General features: G+C 38.6%; 2 pseudogenes; both read left to right on the top strand.

Annotated features, from left to right (window-relative positions):
* Nucleotides 1-18,892: 18,892 nt before the first annotated feature.
* Nucleotides 18,893-19,303, top strand: LOC140525913 (small nuclear ribonucleoprotein Sm D1 pseudogene; annotated as a pseudogene).
* A 2,316-nt stretch (nt 19,304-21,619) lies between these two features.
* LOC140525907 (non-selective voltage-gated ion channel VDAC1-like) lies at nt 21,620-22,551 on the top strand (annotated as a pseudogene).
* Nucleotides 22,552-24,036: the final 1,485 nt, after the last annotated feature.

Raw genomic sequence — 24,036 nt, 5'->3', positions numbered from 1 at the left:
AGTAGACTATATTTTGCTTCAGATGAAGTAAACAAAAAGCTGAGGTAGCAACCCTGGTCTCAGATGAAACAAAAGCAAAAGTAGTTCTAATAAAGAGATAAGGAAGGAAATTATAGTCTGCTAAATGGTACCATAGACAATGAAGTAATATCACTACCAAATATATATGCACCAAGTTGTATAGCATCCAGATTCTTAGGGGAGAAGGGAACGGAGTTTTGGAAGAAATGGACAACAAAACTATACTAGTGGGGAACCTCAATTTCCCCCTCTTAGAACTAGATACATCTAACCACAAAATAAAAAAGAAGGAAATTAAGGAGATGAACAGAATTTTTGAAAAGATATAGTTGACCTCTGGAAAAAAAATGAATGGGAATAGGAAGGAATATACTTTTTTGGTGGTACATGGCACCTACACAAAAATTGATCATGTATGAGGGCATAAAAACCTCATAATCCACTGTAGAAAGACATATTAAATTCGTCCTTTTCAGATCATGATGCAATAAAAAATTACATGTAATAAAAATCCATGGAAAAATAGGCAAAAAAGTTAATTAGAAACTAAGTAATTGGGGGGGGGGGCAGAGCCACGATGGCAGAGTAGAAAGACACATATACTCTAGCACTTCCCCCACAGCCCACAAAATACCTGTAAAAATGACTCTCAACCAAGTCTAGAGAAGCAGAAGCCACAAAATAAGAGTGAAAGAACTTTCCAGCCAAAGGTAACCTGGAAGGACAACAGGAGAGGTCTATTTCACAGGACACTCAGCCGACCAGAGCACAGCCCTGGTCATGCAGCACTGGGAAGAACAGGACCTGAACAGACCTCCAGGAAGATTTCATAGCAGGGAAGGTCCCAGACATCTCAACCCACAAGTGACAAAGAAAGCTCCGAAGGTGAATGGAGGAGGATTTTCCCAGCTGAGCCAGAGGGAACAGGGTTTTTCCAGCAACAGCCCCAGGTGACAGCAGAGGCTGCAGCAATAGATGGTAGGCAGCTACAGAAGCCAGGAAGCAAGCTGGATCCATTGTTTAGGTAGCTCAGCTTAAAGCCTCCAGTGGTAGGGAGCAGCTGGTTTAAACCCTGGCCCTGAGTAATGGCCCCACCCAAAGACCAGATTAACCGAGCAGCTGAGTCTCATCTCTTGAAAAAGGATTCAAAAGTCAAGTAACTGGCTGGGAAAATGCCCAAAAAAGGGAAAAAAATAAGAACATAGAAGGTCACTTTCTTGATGAACAGGTGTCTCCTCTCATCTTTTCAGATGAGGAAGAACAAGGCTTACTGTCACAGGAAGTTAAGACCCCTGCCTTCAGGGCCTCCAAAGTGAACTTCAACTGGGCTCAGGCAATAGAAGAGCTTGAAAAGCGAGTTAGCAGCTTGCTAAAGGAGAACCAAAAAAATGCTGAGGAAAGTAACAACTTTAAAAAGAGGCTAATTCAATTGGAAAAAGAGGTCCAAAAAACCAATGAGGAGAAGGAGATACTAAAAAGCAGAATTAGCCAAATGCAGGAGAAGGTGTAAAAGTTCACTGAATAAAATAGTTCTCTGAAAGAGAGAATTGAGTTCAGGGAAATGAATGACTATGAGATAAACCAAACAGCTAGAAAATAAAGCCAAAAGTTTGAAAAAAAGAGAAGATAATGTGAAGCATCTCATGGGAAAAACAACTGATTTAGAAAATACATCCAGGAGAGACAATTTTAAAATTATGGGATTACCTGAAAGTCATGATCAAAAAAAGAGCCTAGACATTATTTTCCATGAAATTATCGAGGAAAACTGTCCTGATATTCTAGAACCAGAGGGCAAAATAAATATTGAAAGAATCCACAGATCACATCCTGAAAGAGACCCAAAAAGAGAATCTCCTAGGAATATTGTGGCAAAATTTCAGCATTCCATGGCCAAGGAGAAAATATTGCAAGCATCTAGAAAATAACAATTCTAGCATTGTGGAAATATAATCAGGATAACACAGGATCTGGCATCTTCAACATTAAGGGATCAAAGGGCTTGGAACAGGATATTCCAGAAGTCAAAGGAACTGGGATTAAAACCAAGAATCACCTGCCCAGCAAAGCTGAGTATATTACTTCAGGGTAATAAATGGTCATTCAATGATATATAGGACTTTCAAATATTCATACTGAAAAGACCAGAACTGAATAGAAAGTCTGACTTTCAAACACAAGAATCAAGAGAAGCTTGAAAAGGCAAACAGGAAAGAGATATCATAAAACACTCTCTAAACCTGAACTGTTTACATTTCTACATGGAAGAAAATATTTATAACTCTTGAGACTCTTCCCAGTATTCGGGTAAGTGAAGAGATTGTGTACACACACACACACACACACACACACACACACACACATATTAAGGGGTAAGGGAGGAAAATACTAGGAGGAGAAAGGGAGAACTGGAATGGGGTAGTTCATCACTCATAAAATCGATAAAGAAAAATCTTGTTCACAAGAAGAAAAGGGAGAAGGGGGGAAGAGGGAAAGTGAATCTACTCTCTCGATATATGGCTTAAGGAGGGAATAACATGCTCACTAAATTTGGTATGAAAATCTATCTTATACTATAGGAAAGTAGAAGAGGAGGTGACAAGTGGGGTGAGGAGAATGATAGAAGGGAGAGCAAAGGGGAAAAGGGGGTAACTAGAAATAAACACTTTTGGGAAGGGACAAGGTCAAATGAGGGACTAAAAAATAAGGAGGGATAGAGTAGAATAGAGGGCAATATAGTTAGTATTACACAACATGATTATTATGGAAGTCTTTTGCAAAACGACAAATATTTATTCTGTACTGAATTGCTTGCCTTCTCAGTGGGGATGGGGAGGGAGGGAGGGAGGGAGGGAAAGAATGTGGAATTCAAAGTATTAGAAACGAATGTTCAGAATTATTACTGCATATAACTGGGAAATAAGAAACACAAGTAATGGGGTATAGAAATTTATCTTGCCCTATAAGAAAAGAGAGAATATGGGGATAAGGGAAGGGTGGGGTGTGATAGAAGGGAGGGCTCATTGAGGGAAGGGGTAATCAGAATGCAAGGTATCAGGGGGTGGGGGGAAGGGAGAGATGGGGAGAAAAATTGGACGTGTTACCAAGTGATGTAAAAGCAATTAGCACTAAAATAACTGACTGAATTAATTGCTGAGACTAAATCAGAGGCATCTTTAGTTTGGGGAAATGAATTTTAGTCTAAGTCTCCTAGAGGCAGGTAACTTCAGGTAAAATTTGCATTGATAGAGAGGTTAAGGTTTTAATGGTAAATTTGATTTTATGATTGTTATTTAAGCAGGAACTAGAACAGGTATAGAAAGGCATGTAAGTCACTTAAGACTTGCCTCAAAGATGCTCCATACCCAATGTGAAATTATAGTCATATCTGAAACCTGGTTATTGGAACTTGTTATTTTAAGATTCTCTGGGACTATTAAGTGACTGTCCTCAGTCTAACTCCAGGTATGGATAGTAACAAAGGCAATCTGAGCATCCAATCCATGATGCCGGTAAGCCTGTGAGATACTGGTGTGAACTGAAAAAGGTGATCTCATGGGAAGGGAGGGAGAGCAGCTGTTCAGCCTGGGCTGAGGTAGGATTCTCCTGACTCATTTTCTCCACTGACACCTCCTAGGGTTGGAAGCTCAATTCCATGTGGACAGTTTCGGGCAGGTAAAGGTGGGAACTTCTAAATCTTAGAGTTCTCACGAGACCCCCCAGGAAACGGCTGGGAATCGAGGTGAACCGAGCTATCTCGTGTATTTCCGCCTCTTCCTGTGAGAAACGTGATGGGAGAGAGCTCTCCCCGCCCTCGAGATTGTCCCGGATCTGGGCACACTATTGTTATCTAACAGCACGGTATTCAGATGCAAACTATGCTGCTGGAGAGTTTAGGTAGGATCAGGAAAGCCTGAAAGTGCTCTTGGGTGGAGGGGCGCGGAGCGGACAGGACAACAAGGCTCCGCTTTTCCTCTCTCCTCTCTCCCCTCCCCCTCTCTCCCCGCTTATACTTCTACTTCCAATCTCATATTGTAAGATCTTTGCCTCCTTGGGAGATCTTTCTCTTTCCCTCCTAAGGGAGTATTCCCCTGCACTTGTAACTAGACCCTGAAATAAAGCTCAACCCTTGTTCGACTCTGGAATGTCCTTTCTCTCATACGAGCATCTGGCTTGGCCAACCGAAGACCTCGGGAAGTGAGGTAAGAAGACTCAGGTAGCCCACAGGCCTCTAGGCCTGGCAGTTGGCGTCTCCGAACAGAGGACAGACGCGGATTCCTGGGTGCTTTGGGAACACCCGGAAGGGGCTGTGAAAGACGCGAGTCCCGAATCCTAGATTCGGAAGGAGAGAAAGAGTGAGAGTAGCTTCCCACACCCATGGGAAAAGGGCAGGGATGGGGAATCAATTGCCAGTAATAAAGCCAGAGGAACAGGAGGTCTGGGCTGAGATACTTTACAGGGAATGCAGGGAGGCAGGGGTCACTATAGAGTTAAACGACCTCCGAGAATTTTGTAAAAGGATTTGGAAAGTTTCTCCTTGGCTCAAGCAGACAGGAATATCAAGAGAAAGATGGGGAGCGGTCGGAGAACAAATGACCGCTTATGAGCAACTATGCCCCAGGGAGCTGGAGGATTTAGATTTCCTGATATACGGTGTAATTAAGAGCCTTTTGGAAGGGCCGGAGAGGCCAGGGCGGGATTGGAATGAGAGTGGAAGTGGAGAGAGGGGAGGGGAGAACCCTGGTAAGCAGAAAGTTAAGGAGTGTAGAGAAAAAATAGATTCGGAGCTCCATCTAGCTGATGGGAAAGGCGAAGCAGGGGAGCATACGCCGTGTCTTCCCTCTGCGCCTCCTTATAGCATGCTCCATTGGTCAGACAGTCCAGGGCCACAGTCCAGTTTGGAAAAGGGAATACGAAAGGCTATAGAGAATGGAGAAGACGTAGGGACATTTCCTGTGCTAGAAATAGCGGACCCCAGTATCCCCGGTGGGGTTCGGAGGAGCCACATACCTATAGAGTGGAAGAGAGTAGCGACTCTCAAAGAGGCTTGTACCAAGCACGGCCCTAATTCACCCTTTGTCATAGCCATGCTTGAGACTCTCAGTGGTCAGTTCGTTCTGACTCCTAATGACTGGAAGAGCTTAGCTAGAGCCTGCCTTACCCCTGGGCAGAATGTGATTTGGGTATCAGAATTTTCTCAGAGGGTAAAGAGCACTACCCGTGGGCTAGGGGCTCAGGCCCCCCAGGCTTATCAGCGATTTACAGGAACAGGGCAGTTTGAGGCTACAGGAAATCAATTACAGTACTCGGCCGCCGATTATGTCTTGATTGCCGGAATGGCTATTGCCGCCTGGAAGGTTATAGCCTCTAAGAAAGAGAGAGAGTTTCCCATGACTAGGATTGCGCAGGGAAACACTGAGCCATTTACTAATTTTGTGGCCAGGCTGCAGGAGGCAGTAGGCCGAGACATGGGAGAGGAGAATCAAGGGACAGAGATAGTGTTGAGGACATTGCTGCGGCAGAATTGTAATCATGACTGCAAAAAGGCAATGCTGGGACTGCCAAAGAATGCATCTGTTGAAGAAATGATACAAAGATGTGACAGGGTAGGAAGTCAGGTCTACTTGGCACAGGTGCAAGGGAAGTACCTGGCCGCAGCCTTAAGTAATATCTCTTTGGAGAAAAAATGTTTTAACTGCGGAAAACCGGGACACCTTAAGAAAGAGTGTAGGAAAGAAATAAGTACAGGGAGGGGCCAGGACCCTTGTTTTTCATGTGGAAAGCCAGGTCACCTAGATAGACAATGTAGGAGGTCGGGAAATGGGGTGAGGGGCCCCTCGAGGGCCCCGAAAGTGTACCCTTTGGCAGAGAATCGGGACGGCCCCTTGGAGGGAGAATACAGGAGATTATGGGGCCAGAGGAAGGAATGCAACACCGTTACAGCTTAGAGAAGTGCCAGCTTGCAGCTCATCAGTTTACTATGATTCCCCTGAGAGACCCCATACAGGAGGAATCCCTGATATTACAGAACCCCTCTCATGCACCCGTAGTTATATATACAGGAGTTTATCCCACCGGCACCACAGCACTTCCATGCTCCAATGTGGTAGCCGAGCCAGCTCATATAGACAATCAGCTTCCCATAGCTATTGCCCTTCCCTTAAAGCACTCAGTTCAAATCCAGTTACTAAAGGAAATAGGACAGAATAGACCTGAGTGTACAATCTGGCTCAATGGAATTCCCATGACTGGCCTCCTTGATACTGGAGCGGATAGGACCTGCCTTAGCGGTTGCTCAGTACCCCGGCACTGGAAGCTCAAAGAAAGCCAGAGACCAGTGTGGGGAATAGGAGGGTGCCAAAATACCTCAGAGACAATGCACCCAGTAAAGTGGGAGGCAGAGGATCGCCAAGGGACCGTATGGCCGTTGGTGATTCCAGGACTTAGTTTTAACATCTGGGGCAGAGACATCATGAGCCGCCTTGGGATGAGGCTATCAAATTTTTAGTAAGGGCCATTGCTGTTGCACTGGAGTCCCCACCCTTGAATTGGAAGTCAGACACCCCGATTTGGGTGGAGCAATGGCCCCTGACTCCAGAAAAACTCCAGGTACTACAACTATTGGTTAAGGAGCAATTAGGAAAAGGAAATATAGAGCCATCACAGTCACCCTGGAATGCTCCTGTGTTTGTTATAAAGAAAAAATCTGGGAAACTCAGGTTCCTTACAGATCTAAGGAAGGTAAATCAGTCTCTCATGCCTATGGGAGCCCTGCAACCAGGTCTCCCTTCTCCTAATGCCATCCCGGATGGTTGGTCACTTATAATCATTGACATTCAGGATTGTTTTTTTTTTTCCATTCCTTTAAACAAAGTAGATTGTCCTCGGTTTGCTTTTACAATACCTCACCCCAATAACAAAGGACCTGCAAAGAGGTATCAGTGGAAGGTATTGCCCCAAGGTATGAGTTGCAGCCCCACCATCTGCCAGTGGTATGTTAATCAAGCCTTAGAAAGCCCCAGACAGCAATACCAATGCAAAATCATCCATTATATGGATGACATCCTTATAGCTGCACCTCAGCTCAAGGATCTGGAGAAGTGTTTCCAAGCAGTAGAAAGGAACCTTCTAGGACTAGGATTAGTTATTGCTCCTGAAAAGATACAGAGAAGACCCAGTTACAAATATTTGGGATATCAGATAGAGGGCACCATCATTCGGCCGGAACCCCCAAAATGGGATATAAAGATCCAAACACTCAATGATGCTCAGAAACTAGTAGGAGCTATCCAATGGATAAGATCAAAGGTGCCTATACCTCTACCTCTCATGCAACCTTTATATTCACTATTGACAGGAGACTCTGCTTTAAATTCCCCACGAACATTGACTCCTGAAGCAGCCAAGGCCATAGAGGCAATAAAAAAAAATAATTTTTAGAGTCCACCACATTCTGGTGGGATCCAGGAAGAGATGTGGAGGTATCTATTATCTCCACCACACCTCCCTATGCCGTCATACACCAAAAAGAGAAGTCCCTAGAATGGGTATATTTAAGTAAAACAGGAAGCAGTTTACTAAACAAGTGGGAATTTCTAGGACGGTTAGCACTAGAGGCAGTAAAAAGAGCTACCCACATGTACCAAAAACAGCCAATTCTTTATGCTACACTCACCACTAAGGATGTAGAAGAGTTAGCTCAGAATCACGTTTCTTGGGCCACTATACTCCAGTGGGCCCAGGTGAAACCAAATTCGACTTTCCTATTCAAAGAGTTATTACAGTGGGCCCCAGCACCAGTGAAAAGGTACTCACCAAACCCAGTAGAGGGGCCTAACATTTTTACAGATGCCACAAAACATCACAAGGCATCTATTTATAATTCGGCTTCCCAAGAGATATATATAGTTAACACACCCTACACCTCTACTCAACAGAACGAGTTGGAAGCTATAATCCAAGCTCTCCAAATATATAATGACATACCCATTAACATTATTACTGATAGTCAGTATGCATCTTTATTAATTTCACGGATTGAGGACTCTATTGTAGATTATCGGTCCAATATTTTTTCACAGTGTGAGCGGCTATTGACCACCATTAATAACAGAACACACCCTTTTTATGTTTTACATGTGCGCTCACATACTAATGGCACAGGACCAATTTTTGAAGGAAATCAAATAGCAGACAATTCACTATACCTTGTAGGGCACACTGTGGAACCACAGGAAAGGGCCCAAAAGGCTCATGATAGGTTCCACCTAGCCACAGAAGCCCTCTGCAAATTATATGGGATAACTCAGGAACAGGCCAGAAAAATTGTTAAGAGCTGTCTCCAATGTATCCCATTCCACCCACCTCTAGACCAGGGTGTCAATCCTCGTGGCTTGGCACCCAATGAAATTTGGCAAATGGATGTCACCCATCTTAAGGGCCAGTGCATACATGTGACAGTTGACACATGGTCCAGATTCCTTACGGTGACTTTACAGCCAGGTGAATCAAGTGCTAAAGTAATTCAACATCTTTGGCACTGTTTTTCTGTTTCAGGTTTACCCTTAGAAATAAAGACAGATAACGGTCCTGCCTACACTTCTCAAACCTTTACACACTTCCTCCGCGATCTAGGGATTCGACATGTTACAGGAATCCCCTACAATCCAGAAGGCCAGGCCATAGTGGAAAGGGCCAATCTCACCTTAAAGGCGATTCTCGCTAAATAAAAAAGGGGGAGATTAAGAGGTCGCCTGACACAATCAGAGCTTGATACAGCTGTGTATACACACAATTTTTTGCATATCTCAAAAAACTCACATACTACTCCAGCTATGAGACATTTTGTGACTATTCCAAGACAACCCCACAAGGAAAGTAATACCCAGGCCGGAAATAAGGACACATAGGCCATGGTAAAGGATATGGCCTCAGGGAAATGGAAAGGTCCGTATAAGATACTAATATGGGGTCCAGGGTATGTTTGTGTCTCCACAGGAAGAGGGGATGCGTGGATTCCCATTAGAAGGATCCGTAGGTGTAAACCAATGTTGGAGACGGAGGAGACGCAGGAGGCGGAGACCCCGGAGAGCCCGGAGACCCCGGAGAAGGATCATGCACCACCTGAGTCTGCTGATGACAGCTTTAACCCTGCTGCCCAGAGAGGAAGCAGCACTCATCCCAACATCGCTGACCACTCCATCTAGGCATCTCTTTCCAGCGGCTGAAGGAGGACTTTGATATCACAAACCCAGGACATTGGGGGGGAAGGGGTGACCAGCTTTTCGGGAGATGACCAACTTTTCGCCTGAATACCACAGGCTTGGCCATTCAGGCTTGGCCGTTGAGATCCATTTGCATGACTGAGGGGGTGGTGATGTGTAAGGCGCCAGCACTAGCTGCTTCTCTTAGAATATGCTTTGGAATTAGTGATTGCCCTTTCTCTTGTTGTAACTCAGCCATTTAGCTTCATCTTTGTTTTATTTGATGCCTCTCTTTGTCAGTTGTGCTAGCTGCAGATTTCTGTGTAAATGAAGTCTTGTTGTGGGGTACTCATATGCTAAAGGCCTTCCTAATCCACTCAGCCTCCAGCCACTGTTTGCTCTAGAGCCATGTGCGTGCAGCGCAAAACAAAAAGGGGGAGATGCTGGGGATGGAAGCTCAATTCCAGGTGGACAGTCTCGGGTGGGTAAAGGTGGGAACTTCTAAATCTTAGAGTTCTCACGAGGCCCCCCCAGGAAACAACTGGGAATCGAGGTGAACCGAGCTATCTCGTGTATTTCCGCCTCTTCCTGTGAGAAACGTGATGGGAGAGAGCTCTCCCCGCCCTCGAGATTGTCCCGGATCTGGGCACACTATTGTTATCTAACAGCACGGTATTCAGATGCAAACTATGCTGCTGGAGAGTTTAGGTAGGATCAGGAAAGCCTGAAAGTGCTCTTGGGTGGAGGGGCGCGGAGCGGACAGGACAACAAGGCTCCGCTTTTCCTCTCTCCTCTCTCCCCTCCCCCTCTCTCCCCGCTTATACTTCTACTTCCAATCTCTTATTGTAAGATCTTTGCCTCCTTGGGAGATTCTTTGTTCCCTCCTAAGGGAGTATTCCCCTGCACTTGTAACTAGACCCTGAAATAAAGCTCAACCCTTGTTCGACTCTGGAACATCCTTTCTCTCATATGAGCATCTGGTTTGGCCAACCGAAGACCTCGGGAGGTGAGGTAAGGGAAGACTCGGGTAGCCCTCAGGCCTCTAGGCCTGGCAGACACCTGGCAGACTGTAAGTCTCACTGAATGCAAATTGACAGTCTACTCCTGCCTAGAACTGACATGCAGTTGGAGAGATACTGTTTCCGTGCAATGTCCCTACTCTTAGTGGCAATTTCTTACAGTCAATAGGTTTGTAAGCTTAATAGAAATAAATTATTGGCAGGGGAACATCGGAGGTCAAGTCTAAAATTATTTAGACCAACAACAATAAGTTAGGGTCCTTTAATTCTTAGTAATAGTGTGGAGACAATTACGTCAAGGACTTATGAAGTTAACATACGTACTCATTATTTGTGTCTCAGTTGGTTGTTAAAAAAAATAATTCGTTCGTGGGTTATATTGTAAATGTTTTAAAAGAAATATCACCTGACCAAAAGTTGGAATTGTGCTATACAATATAAGCTGTGTTAAAAATGAAAAATAAAAAAAGAAACTAAATAATCTAATGCTAAAGAATGAATGAGTCAAACAACAAATCATAAAAACAACCAATAACTTTATCCAAGAGAGTGATAATAGTGAGACAACATATCAAAACTTATGGAATGTAGTGAAAGCAGTTCTTAGGGGAAGTTTTATATCTCTAAATGCATGCATGAATAAAACAGAGAAAGAGAAGATCAATGAATTGGGCATTAAACTAAAAAACCAGGGAAAGAACAAATAAAAAATTTCCAATTAAATACCAAATTAGAAATTCTGAAAACCAAAGGGCAGATTAATAAAATTGAAATTAAGAAAACCATTGAACTAATAAATAAAATGAAGAGTTCACTTTATGAAAAAAAGTAAAATAGGTAAGCCTTTGTTAATTCCATTTAAAGAAAAGAAAGAAGAAAATAAAATTACCAAAAGTGAAAAGTGGCAATTCACCACCAATGAAAAGGAAATCAAAACAGTAACCAAGAGCTGTTTTGTCCAACTGTATGCCCATAAATTTGACAATCTTAGTGGAATTGATGAATATTTACAAAAATATAAATTACCATGATTAACTGAAAAGGAAAAAAATACTTAAATAATATCATTTCAGAAAAAGAAATTGAAGAAGCCATCAATGAACTCCCTCAGAAAAAATATCCAGGGCCCAGGTGAATTTATAATCAAATTCTGTACCAATATGTAAAGTACAATTAATTCCAATACTATTTAACAATTTGGGACAATTAGTGAAGGAGTTCAACCAAATTCTTTTTGTGATACAAATATGGTGCTGATACCTAAACCAGGAAGAGCCAAAACATAGAAATAGAATGATAACCAAATTTCCCTAATGAATATAGATGCAAAACTTTAAAGAAAATATTAGCAAAGAGATTGTAGCAACTTATCACAAGTATAATACACTATGACCAGGAAGGATTTATACCAGTAATAGAGGGTTGGTTCAATATTAGGAAAACTATCAGGATATTTGACAATATCAACAACAGAATGAACTGAAATCCTATAGAGAGAGAAAGCTTTGGACAAAATACAAAACCCATTCCTATTACAGCATTAGAGAGCGTAGAACTAAACGGATTCTTTTAAAATGATAGGCAGCATCTACTTAAAACGATTAGCAAGCATTATATGTAATGGAGATAAGCTAGAAGTATTTCCAGTAAGATTGGAGGTGAAACAAGAATGTCCATTATAACCACGATTACTCAATATTGTTCTAGAAATATTAGTTTTAGCAATGAGAAAAGAAAGAGAAATTGAAGGAATTAGAATAGACAAGAAAGAAACAAAGTTATCACTCTTTGCAGATGATATGATGATATACTTAGAGAATCCTAGAGAATCAAGAAAAAACTACTTGAAATAATAAACAAATTTAGCAAAGTTGGAGGATATAAATCATCAGCATTTCCGCATGTTGCTAACAAAGCCCAACAGCATGAAATAGAAAGAGAAATTCCATTTAAAGTTAGTATTGACATTATAAAATATTTGGAAGTCTACATGCCAGGACAGACTCAGCAACTGTATGAACACAATTACAAAACATTTTTCACACAAATAAAATCAGATCTAAATAATTGGAAAAATATCAGTTGCTTATGAGTAAACCAAGCTAATATAATAAAAATGACAATTCTACCTAAATTAATTTACTTATCCAGTGCCATACCAATCAACCTACCAAAAATATTTTATGCAGCTAGATAAAAATACCAAAATTTATCTGGAAAAATAAAATGTCCAGAATATCAAGGGAATTAGTGAAATGAAATGCAAGGGAAAGTGGTCTAGCTTTACCACACCTTAAATTGTATTATAAAACAGCAATCATCAAAACTACTTGGTACTGGCTAAGACACAGAGTGATGGATGCATGGAATAGGTTAGGTGCATAAGACACAATCCAAAGACTCCAGCTTCTGGGATAACAATTCACTATTTAACCAAAACTTCTGGGAAAACTGGAAAATATTATGACACAATCTTGGCATAGACCAACATCTTATACCACATACCAAGATAAAGTCAAAATGGGTACATGATTTAGGTATAAATTGTGATACTATAAATAAGCTAGGGGAGCAAGACCTATGGAGAAGGGAAGAATTTTTGAACAAACAAGAGACAGAGAACATTATGAAATGCAAAATGGATGATTTTGATTACATTAAATTGAAAATTTTTTGCACTAACAAAGCCAATGCAACCAAGATTAGAAGGGAGGCAGAAATCTGGGAAATATATTTTGAAGCCAGAGTCTTATAAAGGCTTCATTTCTAAAATATATAGAGAATTAAGTCAAATTTATAGGAATACAAGTCATCGCACAATTGATAAAGGATCAAAGGATAAACAATCTACAGTCATATGAAAAAATGCTCTAAATCAGTATTCGTTAGAGAAATGCAAATCAAAAACAACGCTAGGGTATTACATCATACCTAGCAGACTGGCTAACTTGGCAAAACAAGAAAATGGTAAATGTTGGAGAAGATGGAAAAGTGGAACACTAATGCATGGCTGGAGGAGTTCTGAACTGATCCAGTCATTCTGAAGAGCAATTTGGAATTATGACCAAAGGATTAGAAAACTGTCCAAGCCCTTTGGTCCACTCCTACATCTATATCCTAAAGAGATCATAAAAGTAGGAAAAGGACCCACATGTAGAAAAATATTTAAAGAAACTCTTTTTGTGGTGGCCAAGAATTAGAAATTGGGGGTCTGTCCATCAATTGGGGAATGGCTGAAAAAGTTGCAATACATGAATGTAATGGAATACTATTGTGGTATAAGTAATGATGAGCAAGTAGGCTTCAGAAAAATCTGAAAAGACTTACAGGAACTGATGCTGAGTGAAGTGAGTAGAACCTGGAGAGCATAATACACAGCAACAGCCATATTGTGAGATGACTGGCTTTGATAGACTTAGTTCTTCTCAGTAATGCAAGGATCGAACATAATTCCAAAAGATTTATAATGGAAAATGTTATCCATATCCAGAGAAAGAATTTTGGAGGCTGGATGCAGATAGAAGGATTTCATCTCTTTTTCTTTGGTTGTTTTGTTTTGTTTCTTCTTCCTTGTGGCTCCTCCCATTGGTTCTCTACATCACGACTAATGTGAAAATGTTTAATGTGAATGTATATGTAGCACCTATATCAGATTGCATATCATGTTGAGGCGGGGAGAACAAGGGTAAGAACTGATGCAAAGTGAAGTGAATAGAACCAGGAGAACATTGTACATATTATAGTAATATTGTTTGATGCTCAGCTGTGAATAACTTAGCTATTCTCAGCAATACAATGATATAAGACAACTCCAAAGGATTTATGATTAAAAGTGCCATTGCCTGCAAATAAAGAACTATTGGATTCTGAATGAAGATAGAAGGATATTTTTTGGCTTTATTTTTCTTTAACTTTTTTTGTCTGTGTTTTCTTTCAAAATATGACTAACATGGAAATATGTTTTACGTGATTGCACATGTATGATGACTTATATCAAGTTAATTGCCTTCTCAATGAGGAGGAAGGAGAAAGAGGGAGGGGAAAAAGTTGTAATTAAAATTTCTAAAGAACAAATGCTAGAAGTTTTTATATGTAATTGGGAAAAATATAATATTTTTGGAAAGAAATACAGAGTCCTCTATTTTACTAATCAATACAATGGGTGATATCATATCTTTGTAGTTCACAGTACATCTCCTCAGATAAAGAGATGATTATTATTAAAACAGTACCCGAAACATTGGGGTTACAGTGTAGATGATAATGTTTCTTACATCATCACCAGTCCTCCTCAGGCAGTCATGTACATCAGTACTAAGGCAGATAGAAAATAACTGAATATTAGCATGCAACCTATTGCAACACCCGGTTCAATACCAAGACTTGTCCTGTATCACATTTCTTAGTTTTCCTTGGACCAGTAGCCAAGACCTCCTCCTACCTAAGAGTCCCATGTGGGGAGAGAGAAATAGCCAATCGTTGTCTCTTTGTAGACCTTTGCTGAAGAACTTTTCACTTGTCATTAGAAATCAAGGCACCTCCTCAGAATTCTACCAGTTTAGTCTTCCAAACTCTTTCTGAGAAGGAATTATTCATTGACCACTAGTACTGTACGGATAAGAATATGGAGGAGCTTTTTCAGCTCCAGATTATAATAAGCAAAGTTACTGTTGTAGAAACAATATCCTATGTTCCCCTACCCCCATCCAAACAAGTACAGGTTAGGCTAATTTTTTTTTCTTTTTTCATCATTTAATATTTTTTTCCCAATTACATTTAAAAATAATTTTAACATTCTTTAAATTGTACATTACAAATTCTCTTCCTCCCTCTCCTTCCCTCTACCCCACATTGAGAAGGCAAGTGATTTAACAGAGGCTATACATGTGTAGTCATGCAAAACACATCTCTGAGTCCGTCATGCTGTGAAAAAAACACAAACAAAAAATAACAAGGAAAAAATGAAAAAAGTATCTTACATCTGTATTCAGATTCCACCAGGTCTTTCTGTGGAGATGAACAGCACCTTTCATCATAAGTCCTTTAGAAATGTCTTGAATTACTGCATTACTGGGAATAATTATTTTATTCATGGTAGATCATCACATAATATTGCTATTACTGCACACAATGTTCTCCTGGTGCTGCTCATTTCACTTTGCAGCAGTTCATGATAAAAAAAAGAAAGAAAAACTAGTCTAACCTGTACTTGTTTGGATGGGGGAAGGGGAATATATGTCCTCTAGCTGCCATGTATGAGTAGTCATATCTGTCAAGATCAGGCTCCTGGGACCTGAAATTAGGCTCACTCCACCTGGAACGCTCACTAGAAGTACTATGTAGAGAAGTAGAGTTCAAAGTCACAAAAATATAAATGAAAATTTTCTTTCCCTTTAAATTGATGCAGTTCAAGGATTTTTGACTAAAGAAGAGATAGAAAACATTATGAAGTGCAAAATCGATAATTTTGATTACATTAAACTGAAAAGTTTTTGCACAATCAAATCCAATACAATCAAGATTAGGAGGGAAGCAGAAAACTGGGAAAGAATTTTTGCAACTAGTGTCTGTGATAAAGGCCTCATTTCTAAAATATATGGAGAACTGAGTCAAATGTACAAGAATACAAGTCATTTCTCAATTGATAAATGGTCAAAGATATGAACAGGCAGTTTTCAGAGGAAGAAATTAAAAATATCTATAGTTGTACAAAAAAAATGCTCTAAATCACTATTGATTAGAGAGATGTAAATCAAAACAACTCTAAGATGCCACATCAGTTTGGCTAACATGACAGAACAGGATGATGATAAATGCTGGAGAAGATGTGGGAGAGTTGGAACACTAATTAATTGTTGGTGGATCTGTGAGCTGATCCAACCATTCTGGAGAGCAATTTGGAACTGTGCCCAAAGGGCTACAAAAATATGCATACCCTTTGACCCAGCAATACTACTTCTAGGACTGTATCTCCAAGAGATCATAAAAATGGGAAAGGGTGCCACATGTACAAAAATATTTATAGCAGCCCTCTTTGTGGTGGACAAAAACTGGAAATCAAGGGGTGTCCATCAATTGGGGAGTGGTTGAATAATCTAGTATATGAATATAATGGAATAATATGACTCTATAAGAAATGATGAACAGGAAGACTTCAGAGAGGCCTGGAAAGACTTACATGATCTGATGCTGAGTGAAAGGAGCTGAACCAGGAGAACTTTGTACACAACAACAACCACAATGTGCGAGGACTTTTTCTGGTAGATTTAGAACTTCATTGCAAGGCAAGGACTTAAAAAATACCCAATGATCTTTTAAAGCAAAATGCCTTCCATATCCAGAAAAAGAACTATGGAATTCAATCACAGATTATAGCAGATCATTTTCTTTTGTATAACGTTTTGGTTTGTTATATGATTTCTTCCATTCATTTAATTCCTCTATACAACATGACTATGGTGAAAATGTCTTTAATAATAATGTATGTGTAGAACCTATATAAATTGTATGCCGTCTCATAAAGAGAAGGAGGATATGGGGGAAGGGAGGAGGAGGGAGGGAAAGAAAAAATATAGGTTTTACGGTAGTGATTGTGGAACACTGAAAATAAATAAATAAATAATTAAAAATTTTGAAATTTAAAAAAAAGACAAAAAAATTTAAAAAAATTGATGCAGTTCCCCTAGCCTCAGTAAATCAGCTGTAGTGTGCTTGGCACATTTCTCTATATTTCCAAGTGTAGAAAGGTTTCTAGAGTCATGGGGAGCAACTATCTTTTCTAGTGACTCCCAAAATGCTTTGTTCTAAAGAGTCACAACATAGTCCACATAATGCAGTTCTTAATGACCTTTCAAAGGACACATAAAAAGACCCACGCAGTCCATTCATCATAGTTATTACACAAACAAAAAGCCTTAAGGGAGGGACCAGCTCTATCATAGTAGATGGATTTAAAAATCACAATCATTCCCCAATGCAAAATTAGGCAGATTCAACAAACGATGTTTTACAATTCTACTAGATCAGGACTAAGTCAAAAACCTAAGGTTTGATGTTGCAATGAAATAAGATGCTTATGGAAAATTTAACATTTAACAAAAGGAAATTTACTTAGCTATATCAAGGGAAGGATATTCAATGAAGATAAATATAATAGTCTAAGTCTGATTCAAATTGATCTGGAACCTCAAGGGAGAGAGAAAAGAGGGGAAAAAGAAAGGGGGAAAGAAATATATAGAGAGACAGAGAGTCAGAGAAAGACAGAAAGAGTAAGAGACAGAGAGAGAGAGACAAAGAAGAGAGACAGAGAATCAGAGACACGGAGAGTAACAACTTAAGTACGTCATATATCTCAAAATAGAGCTCATAAATGGAAATGGGCAAGGAGAACTTATAGGAGCAGACACTAGCAGCCATGCCAGCAAAACTAATTGCAGAGTCAAAGTTGGACATAAAGTGGAAGTAGATAAAATATAGATAAAGAGAGGAAAACAAAAACCTTAACTCTCATGCCAACCTTAATTGTGAATGGATTGAAAAAAATCCAGTAAAATTAAAGAGAATGGCAAAATGGATAAGAAAGTAATTCAATGTTTGCTACATACAAGAAACACACTGAAAATAAAGACACAATGAATAAAAATGACAAGGTGGAACACAATTTACCTTGTATTAAGTTATCCCCCAAAATGTGAAACTTATTAGAAAAAGAAAAATTAAAAATTCATAAACCAAGAAAGATATGGTATATGTAAGGAAACCATAAAAAATAAAATAATATGAATATTAATGTGTATTCATCAAATGGAATTGATATAAATTCACAGAGTAAAATTTATGCAAAAAGTCATAAATAGCACAATAATTGTAGGAAATTATAATGTTTTCATTTGAATAAATCTAATAAATAGTTGAGAGAAATATGGAATTAAACAGACTATCAGAGAACTTAGATTTGAAAAACTTAAAGCACCTTCTGAATGGGAACACTGATGAATATGCATATCTCAGAATAGCACGGTACCTTGAGAAAATTAAAGTATATACTTGAGAACAGAGAAGACATAAACCAATATAACTCAAATGGATTTGTAATTTCATTAATTTAGGAGTTCTCTCCAGTAGCACAGATTGCAAATTATGTCTGTCCATCTTGTGTGATTCTTATACTTATCAACCCAAAAGTTTCCCACATATGCCAAATGTTCTGGAGGCTTTCCTCATTCACTCTCTATAGTGCAAAGGAACCAGTAAAGAATTCTGGCTGTGATCTTGATGTGTGGGAGACACATTGTTGTAAAATAGCCAGTAGAAGAATACTTTGTCCTTTGGAGTACAAAAATTTTTTGTAAATAACAAACAATAAAGTACAATGGAGTTCAGTATTTTCTATATCCCTCATTCAATTGAGAAATGATCAAAATGTGGCCCATTTAATATAATTTACAAAACTTTGCTTATTCTCTACTAATTCCCTCTTCTGGGATACCCTCAATTCCTGTATTAATTAAATCCATAAAGATTCCTATAGATGGAAAAGTTGGCATGTAGGACAATATCTGTTAATATTTTCTTGGATTTCAGAATCAATAAGGTGCAAAATTTCTTTCCCAGTGTTCATATCTTTCCCTCCTTTAGATACCTTGAAAATCGGCTTCCGGCCATTCATACCCTCAGCCTCTGTTAGCGCCCTGGGGTCGTGATTTTGCGACCTATAAGACCGAAAAGTCGACGGTGCCGTGAAGGATGAAGCTCGTGAGATTTTTGATGAAGTTGAGTCATGAAACTGTAAACATTGAACTGAAGAATGGAACACAAGTACATGGAACAATCATAGGTGTGGATGTCAGTATGAATACACATCTTAAAGCTGTGAAAATGACCCTGAAGAACAGAGAGCCTGTACAATTGGAAACACTGAGTATACGAGGAAATAACATTCAGTACTTCATCCTTTCAGACAGCTTACCTCTAGATACTTTATTTGCAGGTGTTGAACCAAAGGTGAAATCTAAGAAAAGGGAAGCTGTTGCAGGAAGAGGCTGAGGTCTGCGTAGAGGACGAGGACATGGTCGTGGCAGAGGAAGAGGGGTTCCCAGACGATAACTTCTTTCATGAATACTGTTATGCATTTTCACGAAAGTCAGAATATTTTTTTGTACAGGTTTTGTTTATGATACCAGTTTTTAATAAACACAAATGCGGGAAAGAGTTATCTATTGAATATGTCTTCAGTTAAGATTTCAGTATTCTTAGATCTACTCCTCACTACTAGTATAGTAGTTCCAAATGTAAAACAGTTTAGCTATAAGGCTGTTCATAAATGTAGTTTAAATTCTGACTTAACCACACTTTTTTCTAATGTAAAAACATGATTTCATGTATGTATATGGAAGATTTTGAATCACCACTACAATGCTTTTATCTTCTTTGGGACCACCTAGAGGTGAAATAAAGAGTTACATTTGATATATCTAAAACTAAAAAACCCTTTGGATTGTCCAAAATGAATTCTCTTTTTCTTGAATTTCACTCTCTAGTGAATAGTATTATAGGGGAAGTTTCAAGCTACTGGTATTTTATAAGTGAAAGTCATCTTTTAAATTAAGAATTGCCTTTGTTATAATCAAAATTTGTTACATTTTTTCCATTATTTTAAAATAAAAATTCTCAACAGAAAAAAGAACCATAAACAGATATCTTGTAAATCATTTCCTTAATGCACTCATAACTTCATTATCTCCAGTGTGGATCTCCTAAATATTTACTTGATCTAATGTCCTATCTCCCTTGTCCTACCTACCTGTTCTCATTAATGGCAACACTACTTCCTCTGTAAAGTCCTCTGTAGAGACTTAAGAGATTGTGATGTTATGTACAAGCATGGTGTTGGTTTCGTTATCCTTGAGGAGAAAAAATGCTGTAATAATTTTTGCAAAACCTTTTCATGTTTCTTCTATTTGTAGTTCTTTTTACATTGTCATCCTTGAATAACCTTGAGATGACTTTGTTATTTGGAAATCATAAGAACTTTTTTTTCCACCTGTTTTATTCTCCACTGCTTCTTCATGCTTTATGAGATGATACTATTCAAAATCATCTATCACCTTTCTTCATGAGATTTTGTGGTCATATCTCTCCATTTTTCAAGTAAGTAAATTGTGTTCTGTGATGTTTTCTGGATTCTTTTTGGCTTCCTTGTAGCAATTAATTTACGTTGCTTTAATTTCTGAGTGAAGTTATTATAGTTGGTGTTGCTGTTTTCGTGTTGTCCATTTCCCATTTACTATTTTAAATAGATTTCCTTAAAATTCAGAGTTGTCTTATTAACTACTGTTTTTTTAATTCTTATAATAAATTTTTATCTTGATTCTGACAAGCTGTGGACAAACAGCTGACTCAGGGTTAATGTTCATAACCACAATAAATTTTTGCCTGTCTGTAAAACTAATCAGCTTTATTCTTTGAGATATTCTTTCATGCTCACTATATCCACTACCTATTACACTACTGGACCTGTGGTTTCTTTTGGAAAGGGAACTCCCCAGTAAGGAAACTCCATCAACCAATGCAGATTAGCATCTCCTCAATAAAATATAGTTTCAGAGAGGGATCTAGAGGATTTAGAGGTTAAGGGTTTGCCCAGTACCATAGAGCCATAGTGTGTCACAGGTTGGGCTTGAACCCATATGCCTTTGTGACCTCAAAGTTGTTTATACACTATGCATACTGCCTCTCTATGTATTATATATATTAACACAGTAAACAAGAATAACTAATCAGGGGGAAGTGAAATAACTATAAGTGTTTACTGAAGGCATTCTGAATAATGAGTGAACCAAATAACAAATAATAGGAATAATTAACAGTTATATAAAAGGGAATGAGAATGATGAAATAAAATTTCAATTTTTAGCGGTCGCAGCCAAATTAATCCTCAGTTGGAGTGTGTGTATGCATACATTAACAAAAAGGAAAAAGGATGATAATGAGCTAAGTATAGAATTTTTTAAATTATAGAATCAGAGAAGTATCAAAAATGTATAAGAAATTTGGGAATTAAACTAAAAATAAATAAAATACAAAACAAAATACTATAGAAATGCTGAACAAACTGAAAGTTGATTCTTTGAAAACATGTATACATTAATAACTTTACCCCAGCTGGAATAAAAGATTAAACTACAATTACCAAAACAAAAGCAAGTATGGTGAATTTGCAACAAACGTAAAAGTAAAGAAAATTATCAGAATTTACTATACTACCAAACAAAAAAGTCTCTAAGAAAATGGATGATCGGCAGCCTCTGCCTCCCCTTTGCCTCTATGTCTGCCTCCCGCTGCTGGTCTGGTTGTGTCCGCCAGAAGAGGAAGATAATGGCTGTGCTACCTTCTTATGCTGACCTTGGAAAATCTTCCAGGGATGTGTTTACTAAGGGTTATGAATTTGGCTTAATAAAACTGGATCTGAAAACAAAGTCTGAGAATGGGCTGGAATTTACAAGTTCAGGTTCAGCAAATGCTGAAACCAGCAAAGTTTCGGGCATTTTGGAAACAAAATACAAATGGTCTGAATATGGCTTGATATTCATAGAAAAATGAAACACAGACAATACATTGGGCACTGAAATAACTGTTGAGGATCAGCTTGCACATGGACTGAAGCTGACCTTCGATTTGTCCTTCTCACCTAACATGGCAAAAAAGTGCTAAGATTAAGTCAGGATATAAGGGAACATATCAATCTTGGCTGTGACACGGATTTTGATATTTCTGGACCTTGAATATGAGGAGCTGTGGTACTTGGCTATGAGGGTTGGTTGGCAGGCTACAAGATGAATTTTGAAACTTCCAAATCTCGGGTGACCCAGAGCAACTTTGCTGTTTGCTATAAGACCAATGAATTCCAGCTGCACACCAATGTGAATGATGACACAGAGTTTGGGGGATCTATTTGTCAGAAGGTGAACAAGAAGTTGGAAACTGCTGTCAGCCTAGCCTGGATAGCTGGAGATAGCAACACTGGTTTTGGAATAGCAGCCAAATATCAGATTGACCCTGAGGCCTCTTTCTCTGCTAAAGTGAGCAATTCTAGCCTGATAGGCTTAGGTTACACCCAGACTCTAAAACCAGGTATCAAACTGATATTATCAGCTTTGCTGGACGGCAAGAATGTCAACGCTAGTGGCCACAAGCTTGGTTTAGGACTGGAATTTCAAGCATAAAAGAAATTGTACAATCACTTAATTTTAAAATATTTTGCAGGATAGCTACCTTCAGAGAGTAGCGTACCCTTTCATGTTGTATGTCTGGGATGCAAGTATTGCTATGTATCAATCATGTTAGACCTCCAGGTTAAAGATGATGCAGCTATAAAGTGTGATCCTTTCAGAGATACAGAAGAAACCCAACTAAGAAAAAAAGGTCCTTTCAGCTCCAAGCTTTTGAGGGGATATGTGATGATTCCCACAACAGCTTTCAGAATTCTCTAAGGATTGAAAGGATGCATTGAGCCACCTATTTTATCTAGAGATAGCTGCTAATGGAAGTCAGTTAGTAAATGTGGACTGATTAAATGAATGAAATTTTGACTTCCTGAGAATTCATGGTCCATTGCAGTCAACTTGGCTACGTATCTATCCAAGTGGGTAGAAAGAGGATCATTCTTTGATGGAGTGAAAATTTGTCTGAAAAGTGAACTCTTTTTTTTTTAAGTCAAATCTTCATGAGTTGTTCCAACGTTGATTAGTTTCTTCTGCCAAAAGTTGTCTACAGAGTCCTTTAGGTGTCCACGTTGTACCATTTTGTTGTGGAGCCAGTTTGATGTGATTAAGCCAATAATGTACTACTTAATTCCCAATCTCATTGTTACATATAAAGAGGCTGCTAAGACACAGAACCATAAGCAGGGAAGACTGTGTAACTGTGCTCACATAGTGACATCACTTGGTATCAAGTGTGTATTCTCACACTAATTTTTTTTTAGCAATTAATGGACACATTTTAGAATCTTCCATATTGTGTGGAATTAGAATTCTTCCCTTCCAAATACTGCACTTCCCACCACTTAAAAATACAACTTGAATAAAATGTTGAAACCTCAAAAAAAAACAAGAAAATGGATGATTGCCTACAAAACAATTAATACTCATGATAACAGAACAGGAAAATGAAAAAACTCAGCCCCAGAAAAATGAAAAGAGCAAATTGTCAAGGACTAAAGAAAGAAAACTACCACCATCCCGCTCTCCAACTCATGTATGGATGTTTTTAATGATAAATTCTATCAAACATTTAAAGAGTAATGAATACTTACACAAAACAAATAATTTTCACTAATTGAAAAATAAGGCATCTATTAAATTCATTTTGTGGACCAAATGTAGTTCTAATACTTAATCCAAGGCATTAGAAATAGAGAAAGTGAATTATAAACCAATTGCAATAATGAATAATGATGCAAAAAATTTTAATAAAAATGCTTTCGAAGACTACACTAATATGTCCAAAAATTATTCACTAGGTTACTAGTGAATTTATATCAAGGATGCAAAGATGGTTCAACATCAAGAATACAATTAAATAATTTAAAAACCATAAATAATCAAAACCATGTTATTCTATCAATAAATGTAGAAAAGCTTTTTGACAAAACAGAACATTCAACTCTGCCAGCAACTTTACAAAGCACAAATATAAAAAACCACTTTAATGTTGATATTTATATATCTAATATTAAATATTATGTGTGTAAGCACATATATATACATGTATAAGAGGAAGTATGACATAAT

This window comes from Notamacropus eugenii, chromosome 1 (genome assembly GCF_028372415.1).
Source record: "Notamacropus eugenii isolate mMacEug1 chromosome 1, mMacEug1.pri_v2, whole genome shotgun sequence".
In the NCBI taxonomy this organism is placed as follows: Eukaryota; Metazoa; Chordata; class Mammalia; order Diprotodontia; family Macropodidae; genus Notamacropus; species Notamacropus eugenii.
This window is presented reverse-complemented; position numbering and strand designations above follow the sequence as displayed.